The sequence below is a fragment of the Mauremys reevesii genome, linkage group 5 (genome assembly GCF_016161935.1).
Source record: "Mauremys reevesii isolate NIE-2019 linkage group 5, ASM1616193v1, whole genome shotgun sequence".
Taxonomy (NCBI): Eukaryota; Metazoa; Chordata; order Testudines; family Geoemydidae; genus Mauremys; species Mauremys reevesii.
In genome coordinates this window covers 50,498,296-50,526,049 of record NC_052627.1, presented here as the reverse complement: position 1 = coordinate 50,526,049, position 27,754 = coordinate 50,498,296, and the positions used below count along the sequence as shown (strand labels likewise).

Below are 27,754 nucleotides of genomic sequence, written 5' to 3'. Positions count from 1 at the left end.
TTTGTTGGTGGTCTATTACATTTCTCCAGTGTTAGTACACTTTCACTAGCTTTCCATCATCATGTCAAGGTAGTACTTCACAATATTTTTCACATTTTCTGCCTCATACATCAAACTATAGAACGTTATCCATAAGCACAGCTGTCATTCTGCAAAATTTTTAGCAATGTTCTCATTTTTATCTGACATCTAGAAATACCTAAAGTAATAAAAAATCATTTCTACCTCATATTTGCTTTGGTGCTCATTCTGTCCTTGTCGGTCTCCATATAGGATAGCAAGTGAGATTTATATATCACCTTACAGGAGTTGTGCAAAGGCATGCATAGAACCCCAGTTTGTGCACTAACTCTTAATTACCAAATATAAATAAAGTAATTTAAAACACATAAATTATTAAAAGCGGAACCTTTAGAAGCTTTAATTTCATGTATGGTGTGCATTACTTCTCTAATTTAGCACTTACACACAATAGTTCCGTATCCATAATGGAAGAATAATAATTTTACTCTCATTTTGCTATTTTTCAGGCCAGATTCTGCCACACTATCTCATGTTCTGTAGTCCTTAAATAGCCCATTGACTTCTGTGGGACTCCTTGTAGAGTAAAGTACTATTCAACGTGAGAAAGCATATCAGAATCTAGCCCTTAATCAGCAGTGAACATGCTCTCCAGAATGTGGGTATTCAGTTGAACTAGATTGTATTTAACAGCTGAAATTCAATCCTCTAGGCACTCAGAAACATCATGCAGAAAATATGAAATAAATCTCCTATACTTTTAAAAAGTGATGATTTGTATTAAATACAGAGATCTGCTATGAGAACATATGACTGTGAAAGAAAAAAATGAGTTTGAGTTTCCAACAGTTAACTTCTTTATTTTGATAAAAAGATCAATTCCAAGCACCTGACATTTTTGCTCCAATTAGTACAAAGATTGTGTGTTTAAAAACAAGCAGCTTTCTTCGTGAATCTTATGCCAGCTTCAAAGGGATAAATAGGATGTACACAGCACTGTGCCTGATCCTGTAACTCACATATGTAGTTCCAATGAAATCAGTGGGACTATTATTATTATTTATATTTGTGTTATAGTAGTATTATGTGTTCTACGCTAGTGCTAGGTGTTGTATAAACATATAGTCATTGCCCCCAAAGAGTTTACAATTCGACAGATAAAACTTACACATATTTGTAACTTTACCTGAGCAAGTGTTTGCAAGTTGGGCCAAATGTTGTCTTGCTTGCAAAGGTGAACAGATTTGAGTTTGTTGTTGCAAAGCATTCTGTGTCCAATATTAGCAATGCAAATAAGGACCACTGCTTCATATCAGAAGAACAAAAACTGTCACAGTCTCAGAAGTAATTAGACTAAACAGACAATTAATTACATCTTCTTAAAATGTAAAAGACGTGTGACAAATTGTACTAATGGTATGTTCTTATATATCTGAAGAGGTCAGGGTACTTAAAAAGTGTGGTGTTAATGGAAGACAAATGTAGTTTTATGTGCTTGATAGGGATGTTATAAACTACATTATTTATTACTCCTTTGGACACTTAATAATTTTAAGTTTTAAATTAAACTGCTCATTAAACAGGAGAGACAGCATAGAGCCCTGAAAGTAGGCTGTAAAAGCCTTCTGCCAATGTAATATTAATGTGAAGGTCTAGTCTCTTCCGACACTATAGCGATACTTTTATTTTAAAGTACTTGAACCAACCCTAGGGAAGTACGATCTTTTTAAATATGCCACCCCTCCACAATCAATCAAATAATAATTTAAAAAATGTATTTAGTAATATTTACTACAATTTATATAAAACTCCAAATCTCTCTTAAGTCTTAGCTATCATTGTGAACTGCTGGTAACTTTTCATTATAAATGGATAAGAAATAGAAGAATAAAAGGGATACTGGAAAATATATACAAGTGGGTGATAGAGAAAAGAATAAAGAGAGAGGGAAAGAGATAAGGGAGTGGGGGCCTGAAAAAGATAGGGGAAGAATTGTAATAGTTTCACATTTGATCTAGCAGCCCTGTGGAAGCCAGACCCTACCTTTTGGTCAGGGTGCAGAATGATTGCTCCCCATGTCCTCCAGGTCTTTGGGGATGAAACCAGGGAGGCTCAACACACACACAGTCCTGGATACACATAATTTTCTCTGGTGCCATGTTGTTTAATTATTTGGGCAGTTGACTGTCCCCACCCCATATAATTGCTGCATCACTAAAAATTCAGTGTGGTGAAGAACAAATGAATGGCCAGATCCGAGGATTATTATATAGTTTTTTAACCTTCCTAGATGGCTGAGTTTTTTGCTCTTATAAAAATTTCAGAAAACGTTTAAAAAAATAGCTTCAGGTAATTGGCATTTGGTTTAATTGTCATGTGACAAAGGTAAAGAATCATAGGAGTCACTTGCTTCTAACACTGACGAATGACCTTTATTAGAATAAGGAATACTCTATGGTATTAACCTTAAAACTACTCTGTCTCTACCCCTACTCAAGCTGCAGAGCTAACTACACTCTTTTGTCTCTGGGTTTTGTGCCACATGGCCACATATGCCTAGAATCCCCTCCTTAAAATATACTTATTCCAAAAGTCCTTTTCACCATTGTCCTCCCCCTCAAAAAGTGTTAAGATAACTAAAACAGTAACCCCTCTTTTACCAGTGACTCCCCAACACCAAGAAAAGCCAAATGAAAATCATGAAATTAATAATTATCTGTCCAGTAAGACTGCTTTTATTCATTCTAGCTCTTGTCTTTAACTATACTTTATATGTTAGGTTGTAGAATCTTTGCAGAAAGAATCATGTTTTCAAACCTGTCGGAAAAGTATGCAGCACACAGTTACAGATAATGAGTCAATGTTATGGATTAATTTCAACTTTATAAAGGCCTGATTCCATTGTTTGTACTCAGGAAAATTGACCTTAGAAGTCAATGGGAACTTACCTAAATATGAACTATTGAATTGGACCCTAAATCTACCATGTCTCCAAAGATATATTTCAAAACCGAGTTGTTTTTTTATTTCTAATGTGGAAATTGCTTGATAAACTCTGCGGAGGCTTGTATTTTGAAAAAGCATTGTTTCTGCAAATCTCAGTGAGTCTTTCTAAATTCATAGACTGTAGGTGTTGCAAGAATGAAATTAATGCCTCTTAGAGCTGGTATCATTTGTCTATGTTTTCTCTGGTTTTGCACCACTGGATGTGTTTCTGCAATATACTTTTCTTGATTAAAGAGAGAAGCTAAAATCATCTTTTTGATTAGTTCAAATAGACAAGAGTAATATCCTAATTCTATTTAAAGAAGAAATCTATTGATATATTTTCTAATGGCTGATGCTGTCAGAAGATAAATTATAGTTATTAACATTGTAGATTATAAAGGCAAGAGAGAGCATGGAAGTGGACAAATCTAAACATAATATATTTTTCATTATTAAAGTAATAATTTATGTGCTTTGAACCATTTATATAAAATAAATGTTAAAAATCTAGTCACATTTATTATTAGAGGCCCCAGTAAAGCAAAGTGCTTAAGCACATGCTTAACTTTAAGCACGTGAAGACCTATTGACTGCAATGAGCTACACAGATGCTTAAAGTTAGGCTGTGATGGTTCTTGCGGTACCAAGGACTGAAAGTCATCTTGTTACCTCCTACCTCTAGTGAGCAGAAATCTTGCCTGTGGTATCTGGGTGTTAACTCCCTAACATCACACAAGCACTTTCCTGAAGGCTATGCAAGCCCTGTCTTTGCCCAACAAGAGGTATGCCTCAGTTCCTTTGAAACATTCTCCTGTGATGTCCTGCTCTTGACACTCGGTACTCAGATATTCCAGATCCTCTGCACCCAAAGGTCCAGTGTTCCCTAATTTCCAAGTTTTACCTTAAACCACCACTGCTGTAAATCACACAGCATTTGTGAGCATTTATAATAAAAGGTTTATTTAAGAAAAAAATAGATATTCCTCTGTGTAAACAAGAGAGAGAGTGATGGATACAAGTGGTTACAATACAAAACAAAATAATAAAATTTGAACTAGGGCCCACAAGTATTAATGGTTGCCTTGCCTATCTAACAAAGTAGGTTCCTCCCAAAGTTCAGTCTGTTGCAGGGTGCGTTGGCTTCACAGGAACTAGGATCCAATTTTTCATGAAATACCCTGGTTCAACAAGATGTCTCCTCAGTGAATGGATGCAGAATCTTTCTCCACCCTGTGATATATTGAATCAGTCTTTTGTCTTTACACAGACTTTGTAATTCCCCGTTTGTTATAATGTTCCCTTTTCCCCTCCATGTGGTTTTGTTTGCAGTTTACTTTGATGGTTTTCCATTGCCTGTTCAGAGATGGAGCAAGTGGAGATAACTGAGACTTGCATTACATCACCAACTAACCAGGGAGGGGTGACAACTCCCTCCCCCTTGAATGGGCCATCACTGAGACATATTGTTCCCTGGTCACTAACTTTCACGCCAAGACCATACAGCATACTTTTCAATATAGTTACATTATTCCTTAAATATTACCTGTTCATACATCTCACAATGATTATGAATATAGTTACAAGCTTTCAGTAGAGATCTCCCTTGCTACTGTTTATGGATAAATATCATGAAAGTGGTATATGAGGTTGTGACGTTATTGATATAAATTGAGACCATATAGAACATGGGTTGCAACCAAGGTCCTATAGTGGCACCAGATCTTAGGTAAAGGGGGTCATATAAGGTGTCTAAGACCAGGTTATGGGTTGCTGGTTATGATTATGCTGTCTGTGTGCATGTATCATTTTTAGTTGAAGTTATGAATATTGGCTCTATACTGTCTGTATTTCAAATTGGTGCTGTGCTTCTGGGAAACATCCCAGACAAGTTGGTGTTAGCTCTGCCTAGTCTGCTTGATGGCCCATTAAGGACCATCAGCTACACAATTGACCCATGGAGAGAAGGCAGACACGCCTTGTGACTCAGCAAAGTATGCAGGCACTGGCCCATGTGACTCCAGACTCCATTTTGCTGTAATTTTCCACAGTAAGGACAAAGAGGTTCTTACACCTGGAAGAGCCTATATAAGGCTGATGCCTCATCTCCATCTTGTCTTCAGTCCTGCTTCATACCTCTGGAGGGACTTTGCTACAAACTGAAGCTCTGCACAAAGGACTGAATGACCCATCCCAGCGGGGTATGTACTCCAGAGACTTGATTTAAACCTGCAGTTTACTCCATCACTGCTACAAGCCTGAACTAAGAACTTTGCCATTACTGTATGTAATTGATTCCATTTAACCAATTCTAGCTCTCATCTCTACCTTTTCCCCTTTATGAATAAACCTTTAGATTTTAGATTCTAAAGGATTGGCAACAGTGTGATTTGTGGGTAAGAGCTAATGTGTATATTGACCTGGGTCTGGGGCTTGATTCTTTGGGATCGAGAGAACCTTTTTCTTTTATTGGGGTGTTGGTTTTTATAACCATTCATCCCCAGGACGAGTGGGACTGGTGGTGATACTGGGAGACTGGAGTGTCTAAGGAAATTGCTTGTGTGACTTGTGGTTAGCCAGTGGGGTGAAACCGAAGTCATTTTTGTCTGGCTGGTTTGGTTTGCCTTAGAGGTGGAAAAACCCCAGCCTTGGGCTGTGACTGCCCTGTTTGAGCAATTGGTCCTGAATTGGCACTCTCAGTTGGGTCCCGCCAGAACTGCATCATCACAGAGGTGTAGTGAGTTTTTCAGGTCCGAGACAGGAGTTGATAGTAATGAACAGTGAGCTTTTGCCAGTTGGCTCCAATGGGCCTCTGAGTCACACACAGATGTGCTTAAGTATTTTACTTTACTGGGACTAGACGTAGGCCAACTGGTTTAGCACTCTTGGGGCTTGTCTTCACCTACTGGTGGATCGATGCTGCAGCGATCGATCCACCGGGGGTTGATTTAGCAGGTCTAGTGAAGACCCACTAAATTGACCACAGATAGCTCTCCTGTTGACTCTGGTACTCCACCGGAATGAGAAGAGTAAGGGTAGTCAACAGGAGAGCATCTCCAGACGACATATCATAGTGTGGACCCCACGATAAGTAGATCTAAGGTACGTTGACTAGAGTTACGCTACTAACGTAACTCAAATTGTATAGCTTAGATCGACTTTCCCCTGTATTCTAGACCTGCCCTTGGTTTATCTAAATCTCATAGACTCATAGACTTTAAGGTCAGAATGGAACATTATGATCATCTACTCTGACCTCCTGCACAACGCAGGCCACAGAAGCTCACCCACCCACTCCTGTAACAAACCCCTAACCTATGTCTGAGTTACTGAAGTCCTCAAATTGTGGTTTAAAGACCTCAAGGTGCAGACAATCCTCCAGCAAGTGACCCATGCCCCACATGCAGAGGAAGGTGAAAAACCTCCAGGGCCTCTGCCAATTTGCCCTGGAGAAAAATTCCTTCCCAACCCCAAATATGGCGATCAATTAAACCCTGAGCATGTGGGCAAGACTTAGCCAGCCAGCACCCAGGAAAGAATTCTCTGTAGTAACTCAGATCCCACCCCATCTAACATCCCATCACAGACCATTGTGCATATTTACCTGCTAATAATCAAAGATGAATTAATTGCCAAAATTAGGCTATTCCATCATACCATCCCCTCCATAAACTTATCAAGCTTAGTCTTGAAGCCAGATATGTCTTTTGCCCCCACTACTCCCCTTGGAAGACTGTTCCAGAACTTCACTCCTCTCATGGTTAGAAACCTTCGTCTAATTTCAAGTCTAAACTTCCTAGTATCCAGTTTATATCCATTTGTTCTTGTGCCCACATTGGTACTAAGCTTAAATAATTCCTCTCCCTCCCTGATATTTATCCCTCTGATATATTCATAAAGAGCAATCATATCTCCCCTCAGCCTTCTTTTGGTTAGGCTAAACAAGCCAAGCTCTTTGAGTCTCCTTTCATAAGACAGGTTTTCCATTCCTTGGATCATCCTAGTAGCCCGTCTCTGAACCTGTTCCAGTTTGAATTCATCCTTCTTAAACATGGGAGACTATTGCACACAATATTCTAGATGAGGTCTCACCAGTGCCTTGTATAATGGTACTAACACCTCCTTATCTTTACTGGAAATACCTTGCCTGATGCATCCCAAGACTGCATTAGCTTTTTTAATGGCCATATCACATTGGCGGCTCATAGTCATCCTGTGATCAACCAATACTCTGAGGTCCTTCTCCTCCTCCATTACTTCCAACTGATGCATCCCCAATTTATAACCAAAATTCTTGTTATTAATCCCTAAATGTATGCCCTTGCACTTTTCACTATTAAATTTTATCCTGTTACTGTTACTCCAATTTACAAGGTCATCCAGATTTTCCTGTATGATATACTGGTCCTTCTCTGTATTAGCAATGCCTCCCAGCTTTGTGTCATCCGCAAACTTTATTAGCACATTCCCACTTTTTGTGCCAAGGTCAGTAATAAAAAGATTAAATAAGATTGGTCCCAAAACCGATCGCTGAGTAATTCCACTAGTAACCTCCTTCCAGCCTGACAGTTCACCTTTCAGTATGACCCATTGTAGTCTCCCCTTTAACCAGTTCCTTATCCACCTTTCAATTTTTATATTGATCCCCATCTTTTCTAATTTAGCTAATAATTCCCCATGTGGAACCGTATCAAATGCCTTACTGAAATCGAGGTAAATTAGATCCGCTGCATTTCCTTTTGTCTAAAAAATCTGTTACCTTCTCAAAGAAGGAGATCAGGTTGGATTGGCATGATCTACCTTTTGTAAAACCATGTTGTATTTTGTCCCAATTACCATTGACCTCAATGTCCTTAACTACTTTCTCCTTCAAAATTTTTTCCAAGACCTTGCTTACTATAGATGTCAAACTAACAGGCCTATAGTTACTTGGATCACATTTTTTTCCTTTCTTAAAAATAGGAACGATGTTAGCAATTCTCCAGTCATATGGTACAACCCCTGAGTTTACTGTTTCATTAAAAATTCTTGCTAATGGGCTTGCAATTTCATGTGCCAGTTCCTTTAATATTCTTGGATGAAGATTATCTGGGCCCCCTGATTTAGTCCCATTAAGCTGTTTGAGTTTGGCTTTTACCTCGGATGTGGTAATATCTATCTCCATATCCTCATTCCCATTTGTCATCCTACCATTATCCCTAAACTCCTCATTAGCCTCATTAAAGACTGAAGCAAAGTATTTGTTTAGATATTGGGCCATGCCTAGATTATCCTTAACCTCCACTCCATTCTCAGTGTTAGCAGTCCCACTTCTTCTTTCCTTGTTTTCTTCTTATTTACATGGCTATAGAACCTTTTACTATTGGTTTTAATTCCCTTTGCAAGGTCCAACTCTACATGGCTTTTGGCCTTTCTCACTTTATCCCTACATGCTCTGACCTCAATAAGGTAGCTTTCCTTTCTAATCCCTCCCATCTTCCACTCCTTGTATGCTTTCTGCTTTTTCTTAATCACCTCTCTGAGATGCGTGCTCCTCCAGCTTGGTCTACAACTCATGCCTATGAATTTTTTCCCCTTTCTTGGGATGCAGGCTTCTGATAGTTTCTGAAACTTTGACTTGAAGTAATTCCAGGCCTCCTCCACCTTTAGATCCACAAGTTCTTCAGTCCAATCCACTTCCCTAGCTAATTTCCTTAATTCTTTAAAGTTAGCCCTTTTGAAATCAAAAACCCTAATCCCAGATCTATTTTTGTTTATCCTTCCATCTAGTTTGAACAGAATTAGCTCATAATCACTCGAACCAAGGTTGTCCCCTACAACCATTTCTTCTATGAGGTCCTCACTACTCACCAAAAACAAATCTAAAATGGCATCCCCTTGGGTGACCAGATGTCCTGATTTTATAGGGACAGTCCCGATTTTTGCGTCTTTTTCTTATATAGGCTCCTGTTACCCCCCACCCTCCGTCCCAATTTTTCACATTTGCTGTCTGGTCACCCTAGCATCCCCTCTTGTTGGTTCTTCAACTACTTGGCAAAGGAATCCATCAGCTATTGCATCCAGGAAAATCTGAACCCTGTTATTATTACTAGCACTTGTCCTCCAGTCTATATCTGGGAAGTTAAAGTCTCCCATGATCACACAATTCCCATTAGTGTTTATTTCATTAAAAACATTAAAAAGGTCTCTATCCATATCCAAATCAGATCCCGGCGGTCTGTAGCACACCCCAAGCACTATCTCAGGGGAGGCTCTAGTAGCTTTCTTTCCCAATGTGATTTTTGCCCAGACAGACTCTGTCTTATCCATTCCATCACTTCTTATTTCTTTACAGTCTACCTCATCATTGATATTCAATGCTACTCCACCACCTTTGCCTTTATTTCTGTCTTTCCTAAACAGCACATAGCCTTCAATACCTGTACTTCAGTCATGACTACTATTCCACCATGTTTCTGTTATCCCTATAATATCTGGTTTTACTTCCTGCACCAGTAGCTCTAGTTCCTCCATTTTATTACCTAGGCTCCTCGCATTACTGTACAAACATCTTAATTTTTGCTGTTTGGCTTCACTGACATTCTTTACCCGATTAGGCACAGACATTCTACCACCAGTATCACCTATTAGACTGGTATCTACACTACTCTTTCTCCTTATGTCCATTCTCATACCTACAGCTGTATCCTTTCTTACTTTGTTTTCTTCCCTTTCAATGTTAAATTCCGGCGTGGAGATTACCTGGTCATCTCCCAACCATCTCCCCCAAATTCCTAGTTTAAAGCGCTCTTAATCAGTTGTGCCAGCCTCCATCCTAGAAGTCTATTTCCCTCCTTACTCAGGTGAAGTCGATCCCAAGAGAACAGTCCTCTGTCCATGAATGCTTCTCAGTGGCCGTACATCCCAAAGCCCTCCTTATAGCACCACTGCCTGAGCCATCTGTTGATCACCATAATCTTGTCATAATCTGGAGTTTCTCTATATTGGTGGATGTTCAAACCCTAACCCTAACCTTTTCCCCATAACTTGCAGATTGTGGCATTAATATATAATTTTCCTTTCACTATAATATTCACCCTCAAGGACTGTGGAATAGTTGGTCTATTAGCTATTCCCATAGCTCCAAATCCTATAGAATGATGGCATGGGACCAGATACTGCAATTCTTCTGGATCCTCATGATAGTTCCCATATTCTTCTAGCTCTGCAAAAGCAATGTGCTATGCAAATATAACAAGTCAATTCTTTCTCACAGATAAATGTGACACTGATTATTAATAGTAACAGCAGGTGTTGTGTGTATATATATTTGAAATAGTATACCAATTGCTAAAAAGGGAAATAGCATAATGACCACAAAATAAGAAAATAAGTCTTCACATTCCAAAATTCTTCTCAGAAGTAATTCTTCCTCCTCACAAGCAGGCAGGGTCTATATATGTATTGATTGCATGAGTGTGATATTTCCTCCAAATCATTTCACATTTTGGCGATCAATTTGTTAATTTATATATCATTTATTCATTCAGCTGCTTATGCCAATTCTTTATGCTATACATACTACTATAAATACAGCACTTACTGTGCCATAGTATTTGACTTTACTACTGCAGTCTCAATTCTGTGATAAAATTCAGATACCATAACTGAGTAATTGTTTCCCTGATGATGGCACCTATTGTATCAGCCCAACTACTTCATCTAGAATACTCACAAAGGTCTAGGCTCTAGGGGATAGAGTAGAGGAAATGCAGTCATGAGGGCTGGGTGCTAATTCCTGACTGCTACTCAGCTACATTTTAACCTTGCACAAGTCACTTGTCTCTCCTGTTCATGCAGACCACTGTGAAACACCCTGAGTAGCACAACATTGCCAGCTCCGTGGAATGTGAAGAACAGGAACCTCAACACCTTTAGGGGACCTGGGACCCTAATATCCCCAACTTAACTACATCTTGGTAAGAAGACAGTGCATAAAAATGCCACACCCTATGAATAGACTTGTAATGCACTTGAAACCAATTCCTTTCAGTTTTCTCATGCAAAACAGCAGCTACTAGGTAAGCAGAATTCCCCTGCCTTAAGTACTCACAGATGAATGAAAAGTCAAGCAATCTGCAAACTGGCACCATCCACGGTCTGGTTTTGGATGAGTCACCCAACCTTATCTGAACCACCAACCCCTGGTTTAATATTGCCACCAGTCTGGTTGTTCCCACAGGTTACTCAATAGACCAGAAACAAAGAAGCATCCAAGAAAAAGGCAAAAAGAAGAAAAGGAGAGAGAGTTAGTGCATAAAGTTTCCCTGGCCCTTAGGTTAGCAGACCATGTAGATGCATTTAAAGCTTTTGGTTTGTACAGGACGTGAATTGCAATTTTATATCTAAAATGTTTCTTCATTTATTTGCAGAAGTGCATAAAGCCCCTCAGTTCCATCTTCCATGCTGTGCAGATCAGCTCAGGATCAGACCCCTCATTATAGCACCTCTTTCCCACCCCCGCACACACCCCACAACAATTAGTAAGATCTGGAAATAACATAGGGATGTTACTTACATGTAGCAATTGTAGAAACTCTCAGCTAAAGAGACATCACTCCAGCTAGTAATATCTTGAGTCTAAATAATCCACATTTACCCTTTAAACGCTAGAAAGGAATTCGATTTTCTTCGCACACGTCTTCCTGTAAGTCTAAGCTATTTCATACTCCTCTGAATCAAGTGTGTTACTATTAGTTTTAAGCCTCTCATTTCTAAAACTGGGGGAATTGTCCAGTTGGCTCTGGCACTGGATTGCTCAGCTTCAATTTAGTTCCTTTGTGACACAGATTTTGTTTTAGTCTATATGAGGGAGAAAAAATATGTAGGTAGTGTAATAGCCTATTTGGACCAACTTCTGTTGGTGAAAAAGACAAGGTTTCAAGCTACAAAGAGCTCTTCTTCAGGTCATTAATATACTTGGTAACTATTTGCTAGGTGCAATCAAGTTTGATAAAAATGCTTCCTGTCTCATTTCCCACATATTCAATATTTACCCATGTCAGAGTTCCATTGCTTAAAACAAAAATCCAAAGTGTCACTTCCAAGCAACGTAAATTCAGATATGGAATACTTGACTTCCCTTTTAATTTGTGCATGCAAAACCTCTTATTTCAGTGTAGGATTTTCCTTCTTTCCAAATAAAGGTTTAACAATAGTTTTAAATCTGTTTTTTATAGCCTGGCAGACATCTGTGGTGGCAACATGCTGAAATTATAATTGAAATGAGGAGCTGTGATCATCCTTATCATCTGCATATGTCCCCACATGGTGAGCATTAATTTATTCCAGTTTGCTCTCTTGGTACACTAAGACTGAATCCTACTTTAGTGAACATAATCAAAGACAACAGCTGCCTTCTTCTGTATCTTTAATAAAATCTAAGCTTCCCAACAATCTTTAGTCTGGGAAAATAACTATTTTCTTACAAGACCCAGTGCCTTCTCTTACTGTGCAATTATGCAGTGTTGTTTTAGCCATATTGGTCCCAGGATATTAGAGAGACAAGGGAGAGGAGGTAATATCTTTTATTAGACCAACTTCTGTTGGTGAAAGAGGCAAGCCTTCAAGCTTACACAGAACTCTTCTTCAGGTCTGGGAAAGGTATTTAGAGTCTCTCACGCTTTCCCAGACCCAAAGACGAGCTTGGTGTAAGCTCAACCGCTTGTCTCTCTCACCAACAGAAGTTGCTCCAATAGAAGACATTGCCTCACCCATCTTATATTTCTAAATTACTGTGCAAGGTCAGTTTGATGACTGGAATAAATAATTGAAGAAGTCCCATTCAAAAATGATTTTATTATGAAGGCATGAGTAAAAATTAAAATTGCAATGTAATTTCCAGTGAAAGTGGGACTAAAGTCTCTCCATTTGATACTTCAGTAGTTGAATTTAATTTCCAAACTTGGCACAGTAAGTCTTCAGAAGACCATTGAAATTTCTATGTAGTGTTCCAATAAAATATTTACAAATTTTGCAGAGGAAACATTTAAAGTTGTTTCTTTCTGAAATGGCGCCATGTTTCCCTCATATTTCTTTGGTATTCACAGGTAAACAACCACATCTCTCTCTCTCTCTCTTCTGATAACATCTTGGGCACAGACAAGGGTGCTGGAACAACTTTTATAGTTGGGGTGCTGAAAGCCATAGAACCAAACTGTCAACCCTGTACATAATGGAAACCATTTAAAGACGGGTTCAGCAGCACCCCTAGTTTCAACACCTATGGGCACAGATTGCTTTAGAAATTTTTAAGTTAAACACCTAAAGAATTAGCTCAGTTATTCAGGATATCATAACTGAATGTCACCAAGATTAGCCATGAGAATTGCTCACTTCTGTCAGCAACTTCTAATTTTCAATGCCTGCTTCTCTGATTTCTCAGCTATTCTCGGCACATACCCTAGTGAGCAAGAGGGGCAGGCTGGGTAGAAACTGGAGTACTGAAGAGCAGAGGATCTCTCGGGGAGAAATGGAGCCCTGGGAAGCGTTGGGGAGGAGTGGCGATTTGGAGGGCAGTGGGATTGAGTTAGTAGAGTTTGGTGGGAAATGAGAGGATGAGCAGGGATTTGAAGAGATGGGTTGGCAAGGATGTGGGAGAGATAAGAGCTGTGAAGATGGGTAACAGGCTGTGTCAAAGGGGACTATGTGTTGGGGGAGCCAAGTCCTTCTGTGCCAAGGCATCAGTGTTTAAAGGGCTCCCCTGTCAGGACCTCCTTGTGCACCGATGCAGCATCATCATGGAGGTCCCTTAAGCACCAATGTCTCAGCACAGTCCTTTGATTACCAGTGACACTGACATCTTGGCTCTTTAGTTCACTGAAGCAGGGAGAACTGGTTGTCTCTCTCTCTCTCTTGCTCGCTCCCCCTCTCGTCACGAGTACGGCATTGGCACACCGACACAGCACAGCTATGAGGAGCCTTTTCTGTGCCAATGCCTTGATGCAGAAACACTTGCTATGGAGGAGAAGGGACGTGGCATGTGCTGTGGGTGCTATATGTGACTGAGATAATAAGAAGGTGAAATCATGGTTGTACATTGCTAGGAATGGCTGTAGATTAGAAAAGAGTTTCCTATCATTTTTTATGGTTTTGTTGGTGGATTTTTTCACTAGAGCAAATTTACCTTTTTTTTTTTTTTGACGCAATGATAAAGATAATGGATTGGATACTGCTTTCATTCACACTTATGTAAATTCAGAATAACTCCATTGAAGTCAGAATTTTTCTGGATTTACACCAATGTAACTGATCCAAATCTAGCCCACTGGAGTTAGACTGGTATAAAATCAGTGTGAGGATTGGGCTCATTACATTATTAATAATTTATTACGTTTATATATGGCACAAAAGAGCATTAGGTTCATTATAGATATACAACAAGACATATTCCTGTCCTGAACAACTTACAGTTTTTGGTGTTGTCTGCATGAGAAAATTAACTGTAATAATTATTCCAGAATAAACTATTCCAGAATACCTTCCCATCTGAATACTGTATTATGGGATTAAAAACTTTTTATTTCAGAATAATTATTTCACTTTGGAAGTGCACTAAATTATTCTGAAAAAAAGTGACTTTTATTCTGGAATAGCATGTACATATGGGGAGCTATTCTGGAGATGCTAGTGTGGAATAGTTTATTTCACAATAGCTGTTCTGGTCAATTTTGCCACATAGACAAGCCATAAGGCCCTGAGCAAGCAATGTGGTCTGTGTGACAGACTCCTACAGCCACTTGGGTACATTTACACGTTGAGCTGGAAGTGTAATTTCCAGTTTGGAGAGACATGTGTACACTAGGTCTAATCAAGTTATCACACTAAAAATTGAAGTGTAGCTGCAGTGTCGTAGCTGGCAGGACAGGCTAGCAATCCAAAGTACAGTTTTTCCAGGGGCCCTAGGTACATACTCAGGTGACTAGCCCTTCCCGTCCTTTAATTTCAGTGGACCCTGTTGTGGCCCACCTATGTGGATCAAGTGTAGGGTCTGGGCTTAAACGGACAACATAAATATAACAGTGTGAAAAAAGGAAGAAAAACAGGATTGCTTTTATCTGCGCGCTTTCCTTTTTTATAAACCCTTGTCCATTTGTCTCTATTTTTTGTTCATTTATTTTCCTCTATCTAATTTTAAACATATCTGGCCCTATTGAAGTCAATACCAAAACTCCAACTGATTTCAGTGGGGCTGGGATTTCATAAAGAGTATCCTGTTTCCTAATTTTTTTTAAATTGCTGCTGATTTTCTTTTAGTTTATTTTTATGTCTCTGGATATTTAGATCAATTGGTGCTGGCTATTAGTTGTAATCCATTAGTCAGAAGACCTGAATTCTCTAGTAACCTATCTGTCTCTGAGTAAGGATTATTTTTACAGGTACGTAGATAGATAGATATGTATTTTAATGTATCAAAAACAATAGGATGGTATCCGATGCCTGAAGGCTTTGTGTTTCCACAGCCACGGAATTTTGCTGTAAAACTGACAGCTTGCTATAGAGGCTATAGAACAGGCTACATTCCTCTTATTCTTTTGTGAATGTCATTTGTCAGCGTCTCAGAAAACTGAGTCTGCGCTTTTAATCTAAGTGGGTAGTTCTTCATCCTGGAAATGTTTAGGAAAGTGTCTGATGCTGAGACACTAAACAGCCACCCAGAGCAGCCATGAAGGGAGGTGTTTACACTTGCATTTTTTTAACCTCTAAAATATTTATTGGTGTTATTAGCAGGGCATCTCTACCAGTGGTAGGCAATGGTGTGTGTATAGGCCGGCCTTGGGTGTTTTACCCAATATGGTGTCAAATTCATTGCTGATCAGGTCTAGAACACACTAGTGACTGCTGGTATCTTATCTACACTAGTTCTCACCTTTGTTACTGCTGGTGGAGCTGCATTGGTGGCAGGGCCGCCCAGAGGATTCCAGGGGCCTGGGGTCTTCGGCGGCGGTGGGTCCTTCCGTTCCGGGACCCACCGCCGAAGTGCCCCGAAGACCCGCGGCGGGGGCCTCCCCCGCCGCCGAATTACCACCAAAGCCGGACCCGCCGCCGAAGTGCAGCCCGGTCTTCGGCGGTAATTCGGTGGAGGGGGGCCCCCGCCGCGGGTCTTCGGGGCACTTCGGCGGCGGGTTCCGGAAGGGAAGGGCCCCCCGCCGCCGAATTACCGCCGAAGACCGAGCTGAACTTCGGCGGCAGGTCCCGCTCCGTCTTCGGTGGTAATTCGCCAGCGGGGGTCCTTCCGCCCGCCGGCAAAGACCGGGAGCAGAAGAAGCTCCTGTGCCCAGCCCCGCAAGAGTTTTCCGGGCCCCCCGGAGCGAGTGAAGGACCCCGCTCCAGGGGCCCCGAAAAACTCTGGTGGGGGCCCCTGTGGGGCTCGGGGCCTGGGGCAAATTGCCCCTCTTGCCCCCCCCCCCCGCCGGGCGACCCTGATTGGTGGTAGGAACAATGGGAAATTTTACGGAAACAAGTCTTAGTCATTTCTTTAAAGATTGCAACATCTCCCACCAAACCCCTACCACACATAGAAAGGGATATGCTCGATAACTTTGTTTACAATGTCTAGATGAATAAACTTTCCTCAACTTGCAGAAAAGGGCATATGAAAGCTTAGAAAGTGTCTGTGAGGCCTTTTAACCCAGTGAATTCTCCAACTTTGATCTGCAGAACACTTGTTGGTGAGCAGAGAGCTAGATGATTATGCATGGAAGGCTCCCCTCTGTTTCCAGCTACTAAATTGCATTAGAAGGTAGTTAAAACATGTTTCCTAATACCCTTTTTTCATGATAGCTACTGTTGTAGTTGCTATAGGGATGTTGTGTGATGGTGAATAGGTCTGGGCAACTGCAAAGAGGAGGTGAGGGAAAAATCTATTTTTTAACTGTGGTTCACTGAAAGAAATCACTGAGAATTCCTTCTTCTAACCTCTTTTGATTTTTCTATAGGGTCCCAACAACTCAGATTAGACCAGGCCTCCTCTAGCTTTCCTCTTGTAGCAGCTAGCCCAGAGTTAATGGGAAGTTGGCTTGTTTAATAGGTGGGTGGGTGAGTCAGGGTGGAGGAGACTATTGTTCATTAGGTTTTGAAATAATGTTGCTATATTTTTTTAACCACACCATTTAAAATCCTTTTAAAAGTAGTATTTTATACCACCATGTTCAGCAAAAAACAGTAGTAGGGCTATGTGGTTGGAGAGCTGGGACTCGTATTACACTTTTAAAGGCCATTAGATGATGTATAAAAACCACAATAACATAACTTAGTACACCTTAAAAAAATCTTCTCTTCCATACCCTGAAGTAGTGTCTCAGGTTTTTAATCATGCTGCTGGGCTACTTAAGCCTGAGCTAGCAGCTGTTGTTTGCTTAGCATCTGATGAAGTTCCTAATACTGGCATCACTTACTAACCTAGAGGTTTGCAAAACCTGGAATTCTATACTTGCCATTTAATTAAGAGATGCAGGATAACATAGTACAAAAGCAGTTCACCCAACAGCCGTGCACCAGTCATCCATTTAACACTTGCTTACATGGTTTAAGGATATCTGGCTGGTCATATAGATGCTAGCTCTCCTCCTTGTTTCCAGCTGTGAAAGCAAAGTAAAAGAGGCTAAAATACTTTAAACACTTTTTCTAGTATTATTCTGCAATGCAGCAACTGTTGTAGGTGATAGGAAAAGACGGTTACTCACCGTAGTAACTGTTGTTCTTCGAGATGTGTTGCTCCTATCCATTCCAGTTAGGTGTGCGCGCCGCGCGTGCACGGCATCTCGGAACTTTTTTACCCTAGCAACTCCGGCGGGCCGGCTGGCGCCCCCTGGAGTGGCGCCGCTATGGCGCCTGTTATATACCCCAGCCGGCCCGTCCGCTCCTCGGTTCCTTCTTGCCGGCTACTCCGACAGTGGGGAAGGAGGGCGGGTCTGGAATGAATAGGAGCAACACATCTCGAAGAACAACAGTTACTACGGTGAGTAACCATCTTTTCTTCTTCGAGTGATTGCTCCTATGCATTCCAGTTAGGTGAATCCCAAGCCTTACCTAGGCGGTGGGGTCAGAGTGAGACGTGGCAGAGTGTAATACCGCGGAGCCGAAGGCTGCATCGTCTCGAGACTGCTGTACCAACACGTAGTGGGAAGCGAAGGTGTGGACCGAAGACCAGGTGGCCGCTCAACAGATGTCCTGGATTGGAACGTGGGCCAGGAAGGCGGCCGACGAGGCGTGCGCCCTCGTCGAGTGTGCAGTGAGGCGGCATGGCAGCATGCGAGCAAGCTCGTAGCAGGTCCGGATACACGCAGTGACCCAGGAGGAAATCCGCTGGGAGGATATCGGCTCGCCTTTCATGCGGTCAGCAACCGCGACGAACAGCTGGGGTGAACGCCGGAAGGGCTTAGTCCGCTCGATGTAGAAAGCGAGCGCCCTGCGGACGTCGAGGGTATGCAGCTGTTGCTCCCGAGGCGAGGCATGCGGCTTCGGGAAGAACACCGGGAGGAAGATCTCCTGGTTGAGGTGGAAGGCTGACACTACCTTCGGGAGGAAGGCCGGATGTGGTCGAAGCTGCACCTTGTCCCCGTGGAAGACGGTGTATGGCGGACTAACCGTCAGAGCGCGGAGCTCAGAAACTTGTCTCGCTGATGTAATGGCGACGAGGAAGGCCGTCTTCCAGGAGAGGTAGAGCAGGGATCACGTGGCTAAGGGCTCGAAAGGAGGACCCATCAGCTTGGCCAGCACGAGGTTCAAATCCCAGGTCGGGGCGGGACGCCGCACCGGCGGGTACAAGCGGTCCAGGCCTTTGAGGAAGCGGGAAACCTCTGGTTAGAGAAGATGGACCGACCTTCCACGGATGGACGAAAGGCGGACACTGCTGCCAGGTGAACTCTCAAGGAGGAGACCGCAAGACCTTGCTCCTTAAGGTACCAAAGGTAGTCGAGGATGGTAGGGACCGGGACTACGAATGGATTGAGTCCTCGTTGATCACACCCAGAGTGGGAATCTCTTCCATTTCGCAAGGTAAGTGGAGCGAGTGGAAGGCTTTCTGCTCTCAAGCAGGACTTGCTGAACTGCTGCGGAACAGTCCCTCTCCGCGTGGGTCAACCACTCAGGTACCAAGCTGTAAGATGGAGGGACTGCAGGCTCAGATGGCGGAGTCTGCCGAAGTCCTGGGTGATGAGGTCCGGCCACAACGGAAGCGGGATGGGATCCCGAACGGAGAGCTCGAGCAGCAGAGTGTACCAGTGCTGCCTCGGCCAGGCCGGCGCTACGAGTATGACATGGGCTCTGTCCCTCCGAAGCTTCAGGAGCACTCGGTGCACGAGCGGGAATGGAGGGAAGGCGTAGAGGAGGCGATCCGTCCAGGGGTAAAGGAAGGCGTCCAACAGGGAGCCTGGCGAGCGACCCTGGTATGATCAAAACAGGTGGCACTTCCTGTTCTCCCTGGAGGCGAATAGGTCTACTTGGGGAAACCCCCACCTCTGGAAGATTGTGTGCACGACATCGGGACGGAGGGACCACTCGTGGGAGAGGAACGACCTGCTGAGATGGTCGGCCAGCGTGTTCTGCACTCCCGGAAGAAAGGACGCTTCCAGGTGAATGGAGTGGGTCACGCAGAAGTCCCACAGGAGCATCGCCTCCTTGCAGAGGAGGGAGGAGCGGGCTCCACCCTGCTTGTTCACGTAGAACATTGCTGTTGTATTGTCCGTGAACACTGTCACACAGCGGCCTTGCAGGTGGGTGCAGAAGGTGCGACAAGCCAGACGGATCGCTCGCAGCTCGCGGACATTGATGTGCAGAGCGAGCTCCTGGGGCGACCACAGGCCTTGGGTGTGAAGATCGCCCAGGTGAGTTCCCCAACCGAGCGCTGATGCATCCGTGGTCAGAGTGGCGGATGGGCGAGGAGGGTGGAACGGGACTCCGGCACACACGACCTCCGGGTCGAGCCACCAGCTGAGGGACTCGAGGGTCGGCCTGGTGACCGTGACCACCATGTCGATGGGGTCTCGATGCGGCCGGTACACCGACGCGAGCCACGACTGGAACGGGTGGAGGTGGAGCCGCGCGTACGCGGTGACATACGTGCATGAAGCCATGTGGCCCAGGAGGCGGAGGCAGGAGCGCACCGTCGTGGTCGGGAAGGTGACGAGGTCCCGGATGATGGAGACCATCGTCTGGTGTCGAGCGCGAGGGAGACAGGCCCTGGCCACCGTGGAGTCGAGGACCGCTCCGATGAACTCCACCCGCTGTGACGGAATCAAAGTGGACTTCTCGACGTTGATGAGAAGACCGAGCCGCTGAAAGAGGGACAGGATTTCTGTCATCTGGCCCATTACGAGCTGTTGAGACTGTCCGCGAACCAGCCAGTCGTCGAGATACGGGTAGACGTGTATCTGACGATGGCGGAGGGCTGCGGCAACCACCGCCATGCATTTGGTAAATACCCTCGGTGCGGTGGAGAGTCTGAACGGCAACACGGCGAACTGGTAGTGGGCGTTGTTGACCACAAACCAGAGGTAACGACGATGGGGAGGATAGATCGCGACATGGAAGTAGGAGTCCTTCATGTCGAGGGCGGCAAACCAATCTCCCGGATCCAGAGAGGGAATGATGGTTCCCAAGGTGACCATGCGAAACTTGGGCTTGAGCAGGTACTTGTTCAGCTCGCGAAGGTCCAGGATAGGACGCAGCCCCCCTTTCGCTTTGGGGATGAGAAAATAATGGGAGTAGAATCCCCTGCCCCGCCTGTCTTGAGGCACTGCTTCTATGGCACCCACGCTCAACAGAGTCTGAACCTCTTGTAAGAGGACTTGCTCGTGAGAGGGGTCCCTGAAGAGGGAAAGGGAGGGTGGGTGGGAAGGTGGGGGCGAAACAAATTGCAGGCGGTATCCCGACTGGACTGTTTGAAGCACCCAGTTGTCTGTTGTTAATTGGGACCACGCCGAAAAGAAATGGGAAAGGCGGTTGTAAAATAACGGGGAAGGATCCGGTAGGGAGAGTGATGGGCAGTCCTCGAGCGTCCCATCAAAAGGCCTGCTTGGCCCCCTGAGGGGCCTTGGAAGAGGCCTGGCCCTGGCTACGCCGGTTGCCGGAGGGACGACGGCGATTTTGAGCCGGTCGCCGGCTATTGTACGGCCGATAGCGTTGCTGGTAGAAGGGCCGGGAGGGTTGCTGCCGGAAGGACCTGCGCTGTGTCGCCGGCGTGTGCATCCCGAGGGTGCGGATGGCAATCCGGCCGTCCTTCAGGGTCTGGATCCAAGAATCCGTCTTCTCGGAGAAGAGACCCTGCGTGTCAAAGGGCAGGTCCTGAAGAGTATATTGCACCTCCGGCGGCAGGGTGGAGGACTGCAGCCAGGCGATGCGCCGCATCGACACGCCGGAGGCTAAGGTCCGAGCTCTGGAGTCCGCAGCGTCAAGGGTGGCCGTGATGGAGGACCTAGATGATCTCCTTCCCTCTTCCAACAGCGCCGCGAACTCCTGGCGAGAGGCTGATGGCAGGAGCTCTGTGAACTTCGCCAGGGATGTCAAGATGTCATAGACGTACCTGGCGAGGAGGACCATCTGGTTAGGAATGCGCATCTGTAAGCCGCCTGCCGAGTAGACCTTGTGCCCTAGCAGGTCCATGCGCCGGGCGTCTTTGTACTTAGGCGCAGGGGCAGGTTGACCGTGCCTCTCGCGGTCGTTAACCGATTGCACGACCAGCGAGTCCGGGGTCGGGTGGGTATAAAGGTACTCATAGCCCGTAGGGGGAACTGAGTATTTACGCTCAACCCCGCGGGCCGTGGGAGGAATGGATGCGGGTGTTTGCCAGAGCGTGGTGGCGTTTTTCTGGATTGTTCTCACAAAGGGCAATGCCACGCGCACGGGAGCGTCCGCGCCCACCATGTTGGTAATGGGGTCCTCGTCCTCCTGGACCTCCGCTACTGGGAGATCCATGGCTGTCGCCACCCGGCGAAGCAGATCCTGGTGGGCCTTCAGGTCAATGGGCGGCGGTTCCTTGGCTGAAGCACCGGCCACCGCCTCGTCTGGGGAGGACGATGAGGACAAGCCCTGCACGACGGCCTCCGCCGCAGGGGCTGTTGACTGCGCCTCGGCTGGGTTGTGCTGCATGGAGGACTGGTGGTCCGGTGGAACGGAGGGCTCGTGTCGAGGAGAAGGAGCCAGCCGGCTAACCGTCGCCTCGGGGACCCTGCACTCAGAGGCCAAGTCTCTCGGGGGAAACGGTACGCCCTGCGTTTCATGCTGGGCCCAGGGAACCCAGAAGCCCCACCGTTGAGACCCCCGAGGATCGCCGTGTGGGGTCGGTGGCAGGTGCGCGGTGCTGTCCACGCCGGAGGCCACCGATGCTGGGCGGGATGGCCAAGGAGGTGTTGAGGCGCTGATGGATTGTACAGCCGAAGGCGGCAGTATCTCCGCAGACGGTGCCGAGGGATGGTGTGTGTACATCCGGTACCGGGACGGTGACTGAGACCGCCGGCCACCGCGGTGCCGGGAGCTCGACCGGTGCCGGGAGCTCGACCGGGAGCGGGATCTGCGGTGCCGGGAGTGGCTGCGGGAGTCGCGGTGTCGGGAACGGCACTGGGACTGAGACCTCCGGCGGTGCCGACGCGATGGCGATCGGGACCTGGATCGGTGCCGGGAGTGCGACCGGTACCGAGATGACGAACGGTACCTGGACTCCGACCGGTGTCGGGATGGTGACCGGTACCGGGACGGCGAGCGGTGCCGAGATCGGGAATGGCGAGAAGGCGACCTTCGTCGGGACCGGGAGCGTGACCGGGACCGGGAGTGTCGCTTGTGCCGGTGGTCCGCGGAGGGCGGCCGGATCATCATCGCCGGCTTTCCTACGGACGCGACAGCCCGCACCGGCGGTGCCGGGGGCCGGAGGCTCGGTGCCTCTACGAGCTGTATCAGCTCACGCGCCGCGGAGAATGTCTCCGGCGTCGACGGCAGTCGTGGCTCAACTGCGGACGGTGCCGGGGAGCGTGGCGGAGCCGGACTCGACGGCCCTTGCGGCGCCGGAGTCAACTGCCCGGTGCCTGCCTGGTGCATGGCCACCGCGGGAGTCGCAGGTGGCGCAATAGTCATGGCTGAGTCCTCCGCGCGGGACTTAGCGATCGCCTTTGCCAGCTTGCGCTTCCTAGCAGGCGAAAGGGAGCGGTGCTGGGTCTTCTCAGTTCCTGACTGAGGCTGCGGCGCCGCGGTGCCGAAGTGGCTCGGAGCAGCCGGTGCGCTCTGCACCGATGAGGCTCTCGGTGCCGGCGCGGCCGGTGCTGGGGGCTGTAGTGACGCCTCCATGAGGAGCTGCTTAAGTCTATTGTCCCGCTCCTTACGCGTTCTCGGCTTGAAGGTGGAACAGATCGGACACTTGTCTGTGCGATGACCTTCGCCGAGGCAACGAAGACAGGCGTCGTGCGGGTCCCCGATCGGCATAGGCCTCTGGCAGATTGCGCAGGGCTTAAAGCCTGGTGCCTTGGGCATGAGCCCGCACCGGGGGAGGAAAGGGAGGGGAAACCCCCCTAACCTTATCACTAAAACCTAACTAACTAACTATAACAACTAACTACATGTACTATGAACTAACTATATACAAAAAACCTTTAGCGAGAGCTAGGGTAGTGGAGGACAGAGAGCACTCCACAGTTCCAACTGGCTGTCACGGGCGGTAAGAAGGAACTGAGGAGCGGACGGGCTGGCTGGGGTATATAACAGGCGCCATAGTGGCGCCACTCCAGGGGGTGCCAGCCGGCCCGCCGGAGTTGCTAGGGTAAAAAAGTTCCGAGATGTCGTGCACGCGCGGCGCGCACACCTAACTGGAATGCATAGGAGCAATCACTCAAAGAAGAAGCTTACGTTCTCATGAAGGGAGAATGAGGTGTCCTGCATAATTGTGATGTGGAGGGAAGTATGGTTCATGAATGGACCTCTGCTCTTATTCAAGTGGTTTATATATTTGTTCTTCAAAACAGCAGTAACCTTCACTGGATTTGAAAATACCGGTTGTATTTTTGTGGATATCTGATGGGATAGTTTTCTTAATCAGAAGGAAAATCACAACAGGATTCTCTGTGTAAAGCCAAAACCTGCTATCCTTTTTTATTCCTTCCTGTGCTACAATACAAAGTGCTGAAATGTTTCAATTAATTCCACAAGCAGTGAATGATTTCATGAGCATAGAAATATGAAAACCAAAGAATGATCCTGGAAGTATGCTGCTTAAGATATACAACTACTGATACAGGGTCAAATTTTGACATTAGAGCCCAGTGCATAGTTCACATTTACCTCAGTGGGAACCCTTGTGCTCAAATTCAAATTCAGAATTGGCCTATAGTTTTTACTGCCACAGATTTTGTTGTCTTTTGCCATAGACATTTGTGCAAAAGTACTGCAAAATTCCAGTGACTCTGGTTTTCAAGATCCACATCTTTGTGACTTGACACAATAGAAAAGTAGTAAAGATGTGGAACAGATAATGTCACTGAAATAAATATGTGAGATAAGAACCCACAGAAGAGGTTAACAGTGTGACAGACTCACGGACCTATCATTAGCTTAATTCTTAAAGGTGCGTGAGTGAAAAAATTAGTTAGCAACTACTGGTGGGCAGTTATCAGACAATGCTTAAGCCAGATCCAAGGGGGGACATAAATATAGCAGATTTCAGAGTGGTAGCCATGTTAGTCTGTATCAGCAAAAAACAACAAAGAGTCCTTGTGGCACCTTGGAGACTAACAAATTTATTTGGCATAAGCTTTCGTTGGCTAAAGCCCACTTCATCAGATGCATGGAGTGAAAAACACAGAAAGCAGTATAAATGTTACAGCACATGAAAAGATGGGAATTGCCTTACCAAGTGAGGGGTCAGTGCTAACGAGGCCACTTCCACCTTAATTGAATTAGCCTCGGGTAAGGGTGGGGAGAGAGTCAGGGGTGCACGGAGGGCCCACCACAGTCCCAGAGTGCAAACCGGGGGGATCTAGTCACATAGAGTATTGGGGTTCTTAGGGACTGGCTTATTTTGGCCTTGTTTTGAAATGGGATTAGCTTGATTTTTGGCTTATTGTGAAAGTCAGTGTGCTTATGTATTGCGTGAAAGTTGGCAACTGTGAAATAAAGGCATAAATTACACACTGGTAAATCCTCAGAAATCAGTATATGCTGATGAAAAAGGGCGTGATTGTAAGATGGCATAATTTCTATACTGGAAGTGGAATGGAGTTTTAGCATGAAAAGCAACCACCAGGAAGTTGTCAGAGCTGTAAAATAACTCCCTTCATCACAAACTCACACAACATATACACTATCTCACACTTGCATACACTGTCTTCCTTTTGGTTTCTTTACGTGATACAGCCATGTCCTTCCCTCTGCAGTGTCTGTTACACCATCTTACACTCACCATTTTGGGTCATTTTACCAATCTGTATCTCACTCCACCATTTACATCACCACCAGATTGGGCTGCCAGGGTAAAATACTGGCCCCACTGAAGTCAATGGCAAAATTCCTATTCGTTGTGAATCATTCACTGAATTCTACTGTACTTCCTCTGTGTCACAGAGCAACTGGACAATGGGGGATAATGCACTTGCCCAACACCAAAAACATCTTGGACCAGGTGGCTTGTAGGTGGCTGATGGGGCCCATGTTAGTACTTAGACAGATACAATAACTCCTCACTTAACGTTGTAGTTATGTTCCTGAAAAATGCAACTTTAAGTGAAACGATGTTAAACTAATCCAATTTTCCCATAAGATTTAATGTAAATGCAGGGGGTTAGGTTCCAAGAAAATTTTGGGGGGGCAGACAAAAGGCATTATCTACTGTACAATACTGTACTGTACTGTGGTGGGGAGGTGCCCCTAGCTTACCCCTGGGGCTCAGGGCTGAGGGTGCAGGGTCTGGGAGGGAGTTAGGGTGCGGGAGGGTGCTCAGGGTGGGAGTACGGGAGGAGACTCAGGGCTGGGGCAGGCAGGAAGTGCAGAGCACTTACCTGGGGCAGCTCCTGTTTGGTGCAGGGGGTGTGCAGGTGGCTCTGTACAGCACGGCACCGCCCCATGGCTGTGATTCTGGGAGCCGCGATTCTGAGAGCTGCTCTCCAGCCCCCGGCAGGCAGGGCCACAGGGGCTTTATGGGCTGCAGGGACCTGTGCTAAGGGGGCTCTGGGGCCCTGGCCTGCAGCTCTACAGCCCCTTTCAGAATGCAGCCCTGCGAGCACGGGCAGGAGGACACAGGAGGAGCAGGGCAGCCGCGCAGCCAGCCGGCTTAGTGCTGGGAGGGAGGAAGGAAGGGAGGGGGAAGAGGCGGAGAAGAGGAACTTGTGCAATGCTCCCTTGTAAAGTCAGCCAAACGATGTTATAAGGGAGCATTGCACAACTTTAAACAAGTATGTTCCCTAATGGAGCAGTGATGTAACTTTGAAACAACGTTAAGCAGGAGGACGTTAAGTGAGGAGTTACTGTAGTCTGAATTTAACTTTGACTCTAATGGTACACCTATGCTGCAAAACAAAAACAAAAAAAAGTGACAGCAAGTCTCAGAGCCTGGGTCAACTGACTTGGGCTTGAGCTCTGGGGCTAAAAATAGTAGTGTAAATGTTCCCACTTGGGCTGGTGCCCAGTTCTGAGACCTAGCAAGAGGGGAGGGCCTCAGAGCTCAGGCTCCAGCCCTAGCTGGAACGTCTACACTGCTATTGTTAATCCCATAGCACGACCCCAAGTTACTTGAACCAGGCTCTGAGACTCACTGCCGCAGGGTTGTGTGGGTTTCTCTTCCCACTCCCACTCCACCCCGTATAAACATACTCTAAACCCCTGAAACACATCATCTGGGGGAGTGTTTAATTTGAACTGACAACCTAGGTAAATGTTTGCGAGGATTTTCAGACATACAGAGAAACTTCAGTCTGTCTGTCTGGGAATTTGAAGGTCGAGCAGTTTTTGCTTAAATTCTGTAAACGGCACCATATATGTCTTTGCTTCTTTGTTGAGGCTTTGTCAGGCTTTGCTGTTACTTTTTCTGTAAATATCTATTTTACTGAAAGCAATAGCAACATTTTTATGCATATACTGTAACTAAAAATAGATTAGGAAAATAATATTCTGAATCTGTGTCCACTTACTCTCTACCAAGAAGGAAATAACCTACTTCTGGCATCTATATATTTCCTGACTCCTTGGAAACCATAACAGTATGAAGGCATGGCATGATGTAAAAGAATATAAATTCTAATGCCAATACCTGAACTTTGCCTTTATTCAAATTGTCTCCCTCTATGGGATTTCTGCATCTGCCCCCTTTCTCTCTGAATCCAGTGGCTTTGCTGCATGTACTTTTTGGAACTTCTTACAGGAAAATGTGAGAATCATCTAAGGTATAATATTGTATATAATTTAAACTTTGTTCAGTAGCAATTCTTGCCACCTTTCAACAAGTAGGTAGGATCCTATGAAATAAAATTTGCCAAAAGATTGGTCACCATAGGTTTTTGTTGTTGTTTTTTAACCCTACATAAACATGAGGGACTTTAACTGAGAGCCCAACTGTCATTATAATAGGAAGAAACATCGGGGAGGAAGAGGAATCATTGCTTCTATAAATCACTGCCAGATGAGTCACAAAAGCCAGCTTAAGTTTCAGATCTTTAGAGGCACATTATCAGAAAACTGAAATACTAAGTACTGCTTTATTTTGGATGCCTGGTAATATCTTATGTCTAACATACTA

The 27,754-nt window shown here is 45.4% G+C and overlaps 1 long non-coding RNA gene across 1 annotated transcript in view; it reads right to left on the bottom strand.

Annotated features, from left to right (window-relative positions):
* The window catches only part of LOC120406972, a 34,181-nt gene extending 6,996 nt beyond the window's left edge, over positions 1 to 27,185 (bottom strand). Inside the window, exons 1-2 of the long non-coding RNA XR_005599711.1 lie at positions 27,150 to 27,185; positions 17,568 to 17,624 (exon numbers count right to left, since the gene is read on the bottom strand). This is a non-coding gene — a long non-coding RNA (uncharacterized LOC120406972). The remainder of the gene's footprint in view (positions 1 to 17,567; positions 17,625 to 27,149) is intronic.
* Positions 27,186 to 27,754: the final 569 nt, after the last annotated feature.